This window comes from Lissotriton vulgaris, chromosome 9 (genome assembly GCF_964263255.1).
Source record: "Lissotriton vulgaris chromosome 9, aLisVul1.2, whole genome shotgun sequence".
NCBI classification, from domain to species: domain Eukaryota; kingdom Metazoa; phylum Chordata; class Amphibia; order Caudata; family Salamandridae; genus Lissotriton; species Lissotriton vulgaris.
In genome coordinates, this window is record NC_141697.1 from 764,275,819 (window position 1) to 764,288,579 (window position 12,761).

The 12,761-nt window shown below is 46.8% G+C and overlaps 1 protein-coding gene across 1 annotated transcript in view; it reads right to left on the minus strand.

Annotated features, from left to right (window-relative positions):
• PACS1 (phosphofurin acidic cluster sorting protein 1) overlaps window positions 1-12,761 on the minus strand; it is a 1,518,728-nt gene that overhangs the window by 582,336 nt on the left and 923,631 nt on the right. The gene's annotated exons all lie outside the window — the stretch shown is intronic.

The following is a 12,761-nucleotide window of genomic DNA, read 5'->3' on the forward strand; positions in this document are numbered from 1 at the left end:
AGAGGATCGGTACGCTGGTCACAATACATAAGGACAGACTGTGCCTCGTATAGGCCAATCTCCCTATTGAATGCGGAACGCAAGATCCTAGCTAAACTCCTTGCTACTCGGCTAGTCAAGGTGATAGGTGGGCTGGTTCACCCAGACCAATCGGGCTTCATGCCTCAGCGTAACACCGCGTTAAACCTGTGCAGGGTGCACAGAGTAATGGAAAGGACGGCCACTATTCGAGAGGCAGTGATAATCTTATCACTGGATGCCACAATGGCATTTGACATGGTAGAATGGCCTAATCTTTTTGCAGTCCTCGCAAAAATGGGATTCGGTCCCCGATTCATCCAATGGGTTAAGCTCCTCTACTCGGAACCTCTTGCCCAAGTGGTTGTGAACAACAAATAGTCGGAAGTATTCACACTGGGTAGGGGGACTCACCAGGGCTGCCCTCTCTCCCCTGCCTGTTTACTCTGGCCTTGGAGTCCTTGGCATCCTGCGTATGTAGGGATCCAGTGATACGTGGACTGCGATGGGCGGAAACCTGGGAAGATCTCATCTTACTGATTCAGGCGACATACTCCTATTTTTGGCCTCCCCAAAGGCGTCCCTCGTGTCGGTACTAGACATATTTGAAGCCTTTGGCAGATACTCCGGTTACTCGATCAACTGGAGTAAACCTATACTCTACGTCCTTAATGGTCCCCCGCCTGATCTCCCTAGGGGATGCCCGGTTCAAGGAACCACAGTAGGCTTTAAGTACCTAGGCATCTATATTACAGCTGATCCCGTGCACAGATTTGCTCGAATTCAAATATGTCTTTATTTCGACACTTGTCATAAAAGACTAACAATACATATAATACACATTAAAAAAAAAGGATCAGAAGGAAACAAAGTGACACAATACAACCTCCAAAGTAACTGGGACACATAATTCATACAGAGACGGTTCTACTGGTTGTTCCATTTTATTTAGAATGAATATAAAAAAAAAAAATAAGAATATACAATGTTTAAAACCTTGTCAATAATTTAGTTTAAAAAACTTGGTTTGAGGCTCATTATACGCTTTACAACTAGTGTCACAGCAATGATAAGACTTTATAAACAAGGGGGCTAGGCAAGAATGACCAGAGTTAATTTAAAACGTAATTTTTTCCTGCGTATGGCCCACATCCAGTGCAGGAATTTAGAGACAGCAATTACAATACTCTTAGAACAGTCTGTCTTAAAGATCCTCAGAGCCTCTGTCCCCTTGTAATACCTTTCAACAAACATATTGACTTTAACCACTTATGATGTGGGTGTTTGTACTCGGGGCAGATAAAAAAAATATGGGCTATACTCTCCGGATGGGTGCTGCAAAAGGGACAGAATACATTATTTCCTACAAGCCATTTACCAGTGAAGGAATGGACTAGAAGGGTACCCACCCTGTACTGGTGGTACCGTTTCCTGTCATCGGGAATCGTGATCATGTTCCAATAATTTTCAAAAACTGGAACGTGCTTGAGCTCTAAGAAATCTTTGGTTAATGATGGACCACTGCACGATTGAAAGTTTCGCAATGTCACCATTGACCAGTAGCACTCTTTAAGGTCCTTGCGTGATGGAAAGGGATTAGCTGCTGGATTCTCCCACAATATACCTAGACCCATGGCAATATAAGCCGCCTTAACCTCTTTAAACCATGGGATCCTGTTTGCGGTATCAAGGCTCCGGACAGAGGAGGGCCTGAGCATACTGGGAGAGTTCTGGTGTTACCCAGAGCCTCCTCCAGTATGCCGCTGGTCTATACCTTGCCACATCCTCCAGTTGCTGGCCTCCAAGGTCATAGTAGAGAGCAAAAGAGGCGCAGATGGTGGCAGGCCAACTAGACCCCTCACAAACTTGTTTTGGGAGATGGATAATTGGGTGAGATTGCTAAACCCCCACAATTCAGCCCCGTACAGAATAGATGCACTTATTTTGGTGTTATAAATTTTAAGTGCCAGGGAGATAGGTTTTGTGGCTGAGCTACGCAGTTCCCTTAGTAGTACTCCTGCTAGCTGGGCATATCTAGTGGTGCGGTGGTTAATGTGGGGTTTCCATTCGAGCCTGGAACCCAATGTGATTCCAAGATAGGTAAAGGATTGCGTCTGCTCGAGCGGTTCCTCATTCATGATGGCACTCCCTTTCACAAACTTGTGTTATACATGACCATGAATTTTGTCTTTGCCACGTTAATGGCGAGGCCATAGTCCTTACAGAATGTTTCAAATCACCGATGGCCTTCTGGAGGCCTCGTTGCGTTTTAGAAATTAGGAGAGTGTCATCAGCAAACATCAACAGGGGAACCGGCATTCCATTCAACTTAGGGGCATCCGTTGGATAGTCCTTGAAATAGTCAATAACCCTGTTGATGTATAGTAAAAACAGCGTTGGGGCCAAGACATATCCTTGCCTTACTCCTCTAAGGATGGGGAACCTATCTGTCACTTGGCCTTGGTCTCCCCATCTAACCTGTGCAAAGTTGTCCTCATGCAGTTTGATTAATGGGAAGAGTACTTCCAGTGACATGCCTTGCTCCCGGAAAACACTCCACATCTTTGCACGCGGCGCTAAGTCGAAGGCTGACTTAAGGTCGACAAATGCCCCGTACAAAGTACCACCTCCGAGGACAACCCACCACCAATAAATCATAACGAGTCTAAAAACCTGGTCAACAGTACTCGTGTGTGCGCGGAACCCGGCCTGGAGAGGAGACAAAACATCATACTCCTTTATCCAGGACAGGATCCTAGACAACACAAGTCTGGCTACCACCATCTGGACACAGTCTATCAGGCTGATCGGCCTGTAATTTGTGGGGTAAGAGCGGTCCCCCTTCTTAAATATGGGGATTATCTCAGCCCCTTTCCAGGTGTCAGGTATGGGGGATACTTTTGCTATGGCATTTGCAAGGGACTGAATATAAGGTGCCCATACTTCTTTCCCATATACAAAAAGGACTGTAGGAACGCTGTCCATCCCGGGTGCTCTGCCCTTTGGGACTAGATTTAGAGTGAGTTCCACATCCTTTATACTAAAAGGTAGTGGTGTAAAATCTACATTTGGTATGGGGGGGGATTAGGACTTAACCCTATATCAAAAAATGGGTCTGCAAATTGATTTTTTAAATGTGAGACCCATGCATCTGGGGGAACATGACTTTGTGGGTGATCCTTGGGACAACCGTTCCCCCATTTCACCAAATCCCAAAATGCTACCATATTCCTGGTTTTACTAGCAATATATAGCTCGGACCAGAATTGTTCGTCCCAAAGACGCTTGGCTTCCAATTGGGTTGTCTTATAAGTCTTCCTGGCGACTTTGATTTTATGTCTGTCTTTGGTTCTGATTGACATGGCTAGAGATTTGTATGCTTCTCAGCAACTTTTACCATATCAAGATTCAGCCTGAGAGTTTGGGTTGCGTTTACGAGCACTAACCTTCCTATTAAAAAATTCTCGTAACTTATTAAAAAGAGTTAAATGAATAGGAACAAATTTTATAATAAGATCTTGATTGTGTGAGCACTGCTGGAGCTCACTAGTAGCCTTTGCTGCTAATGCTCCCATTATGTGCATATTATCCTCATTAAGGAGGCATTCTGCCCATTTTACCCTCCTGGTGTCATTAGAGGGATATAGATCAACTATGGTGGGCCTGGGATCAAGCGGTATTCCATCATGCATCTCCGCTGTTAGTATTAGTGGATTATGGTCACTTTCCACCCGATTTTCAATGACCATATCTTTAATGAATGGCCAGTACTCTAGATTAAAAAGGATATAATCTATCCGACTCGTACGTGCCCCATTATTAAATGTGGGTTCACCTTGACTGTCGGATTTAGTTCTGCCATTAGCTGCCCTAAGCCCCTGTTCTAAACATAAGGTTTTTAGATGTAATGAAGCTTGAGCCCATCTTTTTATAGGAGGGATAGTCAATTGCGGGATGCCCCATGTGTGATCTTCCTCCATTGCTAATTCAATATTGTGATCCAATGGTTCGAAGCAGCAATTAAAGTCTCCTGCTATCAGCATATTCCCTTTACCGTTATATTGACTAAGAAGGGAATCCAACAAGGTGATTATCTCCGAGGGCTTCCTCCCGGGTTTTCCCCTTGCGTATATGTTGAATATGTATAAATCTCTGCATGTGGGACTTTGTATTTTTTATAATTAGGATGTCACTACTATTAGATGGCAACTGGGAGACTATGTACCTAGCATCCTGTCTAACCCAGGTTGTCAGGCCCACATGGGTCTACCCCTCGTACTTGGTGTAGCTGGACTATAAAAGTTCAAGAATCCCTTTCTAAACTGGGGTTCTATCTGCCAGGTCTCCTGGAATAATATAACGTTGTGATTATCTATAAACATTAACCAGTCTTGTGATGTTAACTTATTTTTAAGCCCAGCGATGTTCCACGATACCATAGATTGCACTAAGAGAGGAATGTTAGCAGAACCTTCAGTTTGGGTCTGTCTGACTTGCGGTGAATTAACGCTTGCCGACTGGCCTGTGTCTAGGTTGATGGCAGCTGCACTCTGGATAGTGCGGGGGCTATGTAATTTCGTGGTACCCATCCCATTGACTTTTGCATCATTATGGTACACCAATGGGCCCGGGGTTTTGAAAGCAAGATCATTCTTCCTGATATTATCGACTCCTTCCCTAACTTGAGGGATGTTGTCCCCGGGATCTTACAGGCTATGGGGTTGCGCAGTCAGTCATTGGTGTCCAGGTTGCTCAGTCCCTCATATCGATTGGACAGCACAATTGCCCTTGAGTTACCATTGGACGTTTCCCCCAATTGTCTTTCCCAGAATGATCTTTTGTGCAAAACAGGACTATAGAAGAAGCCCAGCGGAAGAATATCAATACCATCCTGAGTATATCTTAGTTGGGCACCCCGAGCCAATATGTCCCTAACCAAGGCCGATGATCTAAAACTAAGGACAATACAATCTCCTTCTAAGCTCTTTGCAGATTGCCCTACCCATGGGACTCTCCTAACCATCATAAATTGCTCAAAAAGGTGATTGCCTAGCCCTGTTATCTTATTCAGATAGTGTAAAGATTTATTCTTTAGGCTAGACCAATGCCTCTCGTCCTGATGGGTACATTTCGGGACATTTGCCAGAATGATTGTGTGTGGTGTAGCCTCTGGTGGAAGGTGTAGGGAAGGTCTATCCTGCATCTCTTCCCCAACACTCCTAAATTTACCTCTGGGTCCCTGTGGTCCCATTCTCCCCCTTCTTGCCCCCAAGGCGTTGTGATGCGATTGATTTACATATTCTGGAGGACAATGGGGGGTTCCACCGACCTTTCGCCCTGCGAGCTAGTTTGGGATGGTGGAATACTAGCCTTTAACCTGGAGGGATTGCTATCTTCCTGTCTGGTGACCTGCCTAGCTGGAGTGATTTCATCTAGATGTTTCTCTATTAGGTTCAATCTCATAGAAATAGCGTCAATCTTCACCATGACGGGAATGATCAGTGATGCAAGCCTTCCTTCAAGCATTTGTAGGATATCCACAGATGGTTGTGAGCAATTTAAGCCCTGTGTACCCACGGATGCATTAGGATTATTTATTACATCCCCTTGCCCCTCTGAGGCTCTAGTTGTCACCACGGGGCTTATTAAATTGTATTCATAATTCCTACTCTTGTGTTGTTTAGAGGTCTGAGTGCTTGTTTTAGGGGCACTACGCGCCTTTCTTTTTCTGGGCTGTACTCTCCTAGTGGTGTCATGTATAGGTTTGGATTTAGATTGCCCGGAGCGTGTATGTGGCGAACTGGGGGCCGTGATCAGAAGAGGGAAGGCAACTAAATTTGATGCCCCTGGGATACCGGGCTCAGATGTAGGAAGAGTATTGTTGGGTGCACTGAGGCTCGAGGCTGCCATTGGATTAGCCTCACTTGTGGGTACTAATGTCAGCAAAGCTAGTGGAAGTCTCTGCTCTAACGAAAGCCTAAGCTCTGTTAGATGGATTTTGTGCATATGAACGATCTCAGCCCTAATAAGGAAAGCATCCAACGTGCCAACAACCCCTGCCCCGTTACCCCCCTTACGGTTTGCCTTGCTCATGATCTTAGATAGCACAGCGGGGGGAATACAGCGATTAGATTAGCCTCTAAATAACACAATACACGATGTTCAAGCCCACACCAAGTCACATGGAGAGACCCACCCACCCTCGCTCCCTCCCGTTGACACAAATGGGTCTTGTTACAATATTGGTAACCCCTCAAACAAATGTCACAAGTGATCCCTTTTCCTTGCTTGGGATCCCGGGTATGGGCTAGTACGGGACACAGGGCGGGGGCAAAGTTCAACGAAGCAATATCTTAGGTTCAGAATCCAGAATCCAAGAATCAAAAGGTGATTACTCCGCTCTGCCTCTTCCTGTCGCGGACGGGCGCGGGACGAGCCCCCCCTGGGCTGCGCTTGGGCACGCTGCGGGAGGGCCGGGCCGGTTATGAGGGTCTCAGACGCCCTCTAGCGGCGTCACTTCCTCTGCGCCTCCCCGAGACTTCTGGGGATCGTAGTCCTATGGGCTTGTAGTCCTTCACTGCCCCCACACAAACGCAGATACGCCGCGCCGTTCCCCTCACGGCAAGGATGGCTTAGGTGGCGTATTTGGTTTCCCGCTTCCTCACAATGCCAGGTAAGACAGACTGGCAGTATGGCAGTGCAGTGGTTGATTATCCCCTATCAAAAAATTATTGTTTTTTTTTTACAGAGAACCCTCCTACAGGCAAGCATGCTCCATGAATGGACTCTCGTATGCCCACCTCCCCACCTGCTGATTGTCTCGTACAGTCCCGTTCCTGTTGAGCTAGTAACTGCTGAAGCGCAGCCCCTCCGCAGATCCTCTCTCTCCGAGCGTCCACTCTGGTAAACTCGGCACTGCAACAGCTTTTCTCTCCTCCACGGGACAATGTTACTCTGCAGCAGGGGGCTCCATGCGTTTTCATTTCCGGGTCGTTGAGGATCGGATACAGCATTCCCACACGATGATCAAAGCCTCGATACCCTGGACAGCCCGTGAGTTCGGCCCTCTTTACTCTTAAACACTCATTCTCTGCACATAAAGTCCTACGGCCCGGTGGAGTACAGGGTACAACTGTCTCAGCCGCCCCGTTCCTCTGATAGTGGGTCGTGACAGACGCACACAGATTACACCCCCGCAGCCGGGGGGGCTTTACCTCAGATGCGCTCAGTCCGGGCTCCGCTCCTGCCCTCTGGGACTGCGATGGCGCAGGCTGTGGTCCCTGCAGGACCTGCGCTCTCCTCCAGCTCTCGGCGCTCTCGGTAGTATTCCCCTAATGGAGCCTTGTGCTGCTAGGGAGTCCTGGACTCACCTTGCGTCTTCCCACTTGCTTCTCCGGCTCTCCTTGAGTTCAACAATGACCCCTCCACGCTTCACTGCTCCGCCGCTGCACAGTCACTGGTGCCCCAAAGTGGGGTCAGAATCCCCTCCCACCCCTACAAAGACTGAAGCAGGATATGGTATGCTGGAAAGCGCTTCCACTCTAGCTGCTGGATAGGGCATCACTATTTAAAATTATGTCCTTGCCTCGCTTTCTGTATGTATTGCAAAATTCCTCTGACCTAGTCCCTGCAAGCTATTTTAGAGAAATCGAAAGCCTGCAAAGAAGCTTGTTGTGGAGTGCGAAACCATGCATAGCGTTTGCTAAACTCAACCTCAACTGCTATGATGGGGGAATTGGTATTCCTGACCTAAAAAAATATTACTGGGCAGCTCATTTGTCCTCCATCAACCACGGAAAGTATTGCTGAGTAGACGTGCCGGGTTACGCAATGGATAGGAGGTTGCTGCCTGGAGGGAACTATAATAGGGCACTATATTCAAAGCATGGGAAACTTCACCTGACAGGGCCGACTAAACACTTGGTGCAAGTCTGGCATGCTGCCAATCGAAGCCTGGGGTGGGAGCACAGAGTAACATTGGCAACCCCCCTGTGGGACTCAGAACTACTTGGGAATTTGTGGAAGTGGAAGGGCTTTAAAAAGTGGGACCTCATGGGTATCTCTAAGATAGGTGACCTCTGGGTAAAAGGAGAAGTTAAAACATTTGTCTCCTTACAGCAACAGCATGGCATGGCCACCACAGAACACTTTAGATAGATGCAGGTTCACCATGCATTACAGACGCACCTCCAGAAATGGGTCACCCCCACTGACTCCTCTCCTCTCGAGGGCAGGATATTAGATGGCTATTTGCTGATGAAAGCCATTTTACTAACCTATAAAAAAGTGGTTAATAACTCCGATGACCCGCTCTGATGCACAAGAGAGAAATGGGAAAGAGACGGCATAATCCTAGATGATGAGGACTGGGTGGTGGCAGTGGCCTCCCCGTAGGAGGTGGCTGTATCAGCTAGATTGCAGCTGGTTCAGCTTAAAATCTTACACCGAATATACATAACAGGGCCATGTCTAGTGAAAATGGGGAAGGCGGAAGACAGTGACTGCAGGAGGCGCTGTGGAGGTGAGGGAACATTCTTGCATATACTGTGGGATTGTGTACATATCCAACGATACTGGCGGAAGATACATAGATACATGACATTCTCAGTGAGATACTCACAGCCGCCATTCACCCAGAAGCCAAACGATGTCTCCTGAATGTGTGGGAGCCCACCAACCTCAACAGACGCACCATATGGGTTACGTTGGGTCGAATGGTAGCAAAGAGGAACATCGCCCAGCTATGGGGAGCCGCACATGGACCAACCATAGCAGCCTGGATGAGGGATATGGACTGGTGCATGTTCTGGGAAAAGACAGTGTATGTGGCGCGGGGGTGCCCCCAAAAATGGTTTCATATCTGGAATGACTGGAATGTATTTCGAGGTAATATTTGTACCCCTCGACCATTCCGACACATGATGATCCATCATCGCCCTAAATTAGATACCAACTTGCAATCATGACTCATTTACTTACCTGACAGTAATTGTATTACGCCAGATAACTTTCTATACTATGATGTACCTTGTGATGTTGATTCTCAATTGTTTAACAAAAAGAATTATAGAACAAAATAGAATGAGCTGCACTAGTTTTAGTCGTATCTCAGTGCCATCTTTATCGATTTTCAGTGCCGAAGGAATGGTGGGCCCCAAAGAGGGTTTCGAACCTGATGCGGCTTTGTAAGCATGGGTTTTGGACACTGAGGGATTGAATGCCAGCTTTTTTACAGATGGCTTTGGTGCCGAAACATCTTTTGGTTCCAAGGTTTTCATGTCCAACATGCGCTGCTTTGGCTCCGAGTCTTTGCTTGACTTTGTTTGTGCTGATGTGGCCTTTTTCAGTATTGGTGCTGAAGCAAATTTTAATGCTTTATATTTTCAGACGCTAGTCAAAGGCTTTCCAGGCAGAGTGGATTTATCGTTTTGCATCTGCTGCTGGAGACCTCCATGGTCCAAGGGCAGTGGGGCTCTGAAAGCCAGTTTGGGTGGTTTGGTAGGGGGTTTGGTGGCTTTCGCCAAAGAACTCACATGTCCCTGCCTGGCATTGGAGTCCTACCTGTTGCCACAGCAAGCCAGCAGTACCAGTACAGTGGGAGGGGCCGTCTGTGCCTCTGTCTCCTCCGGGTCGTGTTCAGGGTCTGGTGACTGCTCCCTAAAGATGCCGGTCTGTCTTCTGTGCGTCGCTGCATGGTGGAGTGGATGGACCCAAAGTTGCTCCCTTTGCTGCCACAGTGTTTTCCTCGAGAGGAACGCCAAGCATGCCTCACAGGAAGTCTCCTCATGTTCTGATGACAAACAGATTGCAAACCTTGTTGGTCTTGCCGGGAGTACTTAGCGTGACACTTGGGACAAAAACGGAAGGGCTTGTTTTCCGTCCCTTTCGTACTTTGGCATGGAGAGTGGAGGTGAAGAAGTTTTGGAAGGCCGGGCCTGAGCCTGGGCAGGTGCTGGGAAATGTTAAATAACACCGACCGGTTTTGTTTGGTGTAGATAGCCGTTCGGTTGGAGAGAAAACCAGGGCGGTGCTAAGGCCTCAGTGAAGAATCTTGCTTCGGTACCGGAGCTACGATGTCGATGTCTGAACCCAATGGCGAAAATAAACAATCTAACAAAGGAGCCAAGGAGCATGCGTAATACACACTGGAGGAGGAGTCAATCTTCCTCGTGTCTCGAAGATTTCTTTGAAGAAAAACAACTTTTAATCGTCCAAGCCCAACACTACATGGTAGGTTAATGCTAAGCATATGCATCTATGGCCAACACATCCTACGAATATCAGCTCTCTAGAAGGAGAAGTTTTTTTAGGTGAAATAGAAGTTATGTTTTTCATATGAATGTCAAACATATATGTTAATGCTCTTTCCCTAAATGCAGCGAGGATTAGTAGATCAACAGGGAGAGCATTACATACACAGTCTTTGGTGACAAAGAAGGAAATGTTACTTCCTTGTAATCCTAATTCTGTATGGTAGGTATCCTTACTGAAGTCCTAAACATAGAATATTCCTGCCAGTGTACAGGGAATCTAGAACATTGTTTCATTAATGCAGTATATTTAAGTCTTTAGCTAAAGGTAGGTACTTCAATGTTCAAGATTTATGCGCCACCTCCATAGACAGAACTACAGACACAGGTCAGCCGTTTTAAATTTTTCTTTCTGTAAATTGTCCATATACACAATACAAAGGCAACATTGCAGCACCTAGCTGAAGAAAAGAGCCATTCAACTAAAATAAGAGTGCACAAGGTTGAAACCTATATGCAGTTCCTTTAAAAAACTGGGAGTCTCCTTCCCCCACCTTGTACTGTACTGACAGTTTGTCTCAGAGCCTCAGTTATTTTTCCAGCTCAGGCTGAGTGGATCTAAGAACACTTCAAGGGTTTCTCACCTATTTTTTGAGGATCAATTTGATATTTTAAGCATCCGTAAAGATTTTCTCCTCTTTATTCACCTTTTGGAAGGTAGTTTTTCTTTACAAACACTTCCACTATTTGTAAAGTGCCCCTCCTGTAGGAAGCGAGAGTGTGTGTGAGAGTGTGTGTGTGTGAGTGAGTGTGTGTTTCTCATCTCCACCTCTCCCAGAATGCCTCCCCAACCCAGGAGTGATGCATCTGTGACCATCTGGGTGGGGAAGGGAGATGGGTTAGCCGCTCATCCAATCGTGGTTAATCTGTCAAAACTACCTGGGCTGGGCATAGAAAGAGAAAAGGGATGGTTCCTCCCTCTGCTTTTGATTGACATCTTGGAGTGGACATGTTGACACTATCCCACACACCTCGTTCAGGAATCCCCCTCTTAAGGCCATCCATGTCCTTCGGATAAGACATTACCATCGGCCAATAGACACACTCTTAAAAAAAATTGAGTTAAGTCCCGATCCAGCAGGATCCAGTGCATTCATTATCAACTACCCACCCTACCTACTGAAAAAACACCGCCAAAAAACACAAGCATCAAATACTCAGGGCTAGGTCCGAAACTTTAATCTCGGACGTCTACTTTTGTACAAACAAAGGTAGTAGAGTTAATGACCTTATTTTCAATACCAGGAAAAGAGCATGTTGAAGAAAAGTCTTAGACTCTATGCTCCGAATATCAGGCACCAGAAAAACACCTCATGGTCTCAAACTAACAACAGCGCCCTCGTCCACATTTATCGCCAATGCCACCATCACCCTCTATAACAATGGGATCATCCTAATCCAAGCTTCCAATGTCAATATAATTAAGATAGCCATTATCTTCCTGTTAGTCAAAAACCCGGTTTCGGCGAAACCCAATGATACCTACCCTCACTCTACCATCACTCAAGTCATCACCAGTCCTCCCCCCACCCCTTTGGGGAGGCCCTAACTCTATCAATATTACTCTTTGCCCTTAGATGATCACAGAGCAGCTCTGTCCCCTGTTGATGTGCCCTAACCCTGTAGACCTCTGACTCAGAAGATGAGACTTTTCAGGTTCACTTGGCACACAGCTAGCCAGTCCGATTCTATCCGTTCCTCGCTCCGAGAGATGTCTGTTTGACCTACTATCATTGCCTTCAACAATTGATCCCTCTTCCCTCTCCCCACACCTCTTGCTATGCTAGAGTTCGGGCAAATGCCCTCCTCCGACCATGATCAGTCAAACCCACTCATTCCTGTTTGGACCATACCTGGCCCTCAGCTCATTGATCATATCACCCTAGCTAATGCTCAAAGTTCGATATCCAAAGATCATGGAACCCCGCTAGTCCCAAATTATCAACTCCCTCCCCAGGAACCTCTCACCATCACCTTGAACCCCATGGGCTTACACCGAGGCCCCCCTTCTCCGCTCGCTTTCCCAACACACCCTTTACCTCCTTTAGACTTGGTTGTGCGCCTAGATGATGATATATCTCTCCAGCTGCTCCTTCTCACTACTGAACTACATGAATTGAAAGCCCTCTCAATTGATCTTTTCCCTATGATCAGCTCCTTCCTCACCTCTGCGAATCTGCCCAGAGCCTCCCCTGGTGTTAGTGATCGCATGGGCCAGTTTTTAGCCCTCTCCGTCTTGAAAACCATTCCCCTAGCTAACGCGCCCTCTCGCCCCAGATGATTTGAGACCTACCTAGCGCCAATGATCTCAATGACATTCACAACTCATACTCTTCTAGGTCCAACTCCAACATGATCCCCCAAGACAAATACAAACCATCCATTCTAACCCGAACAGAGAACCTCCTCACAATCTTCGAGTCATCAATAAAC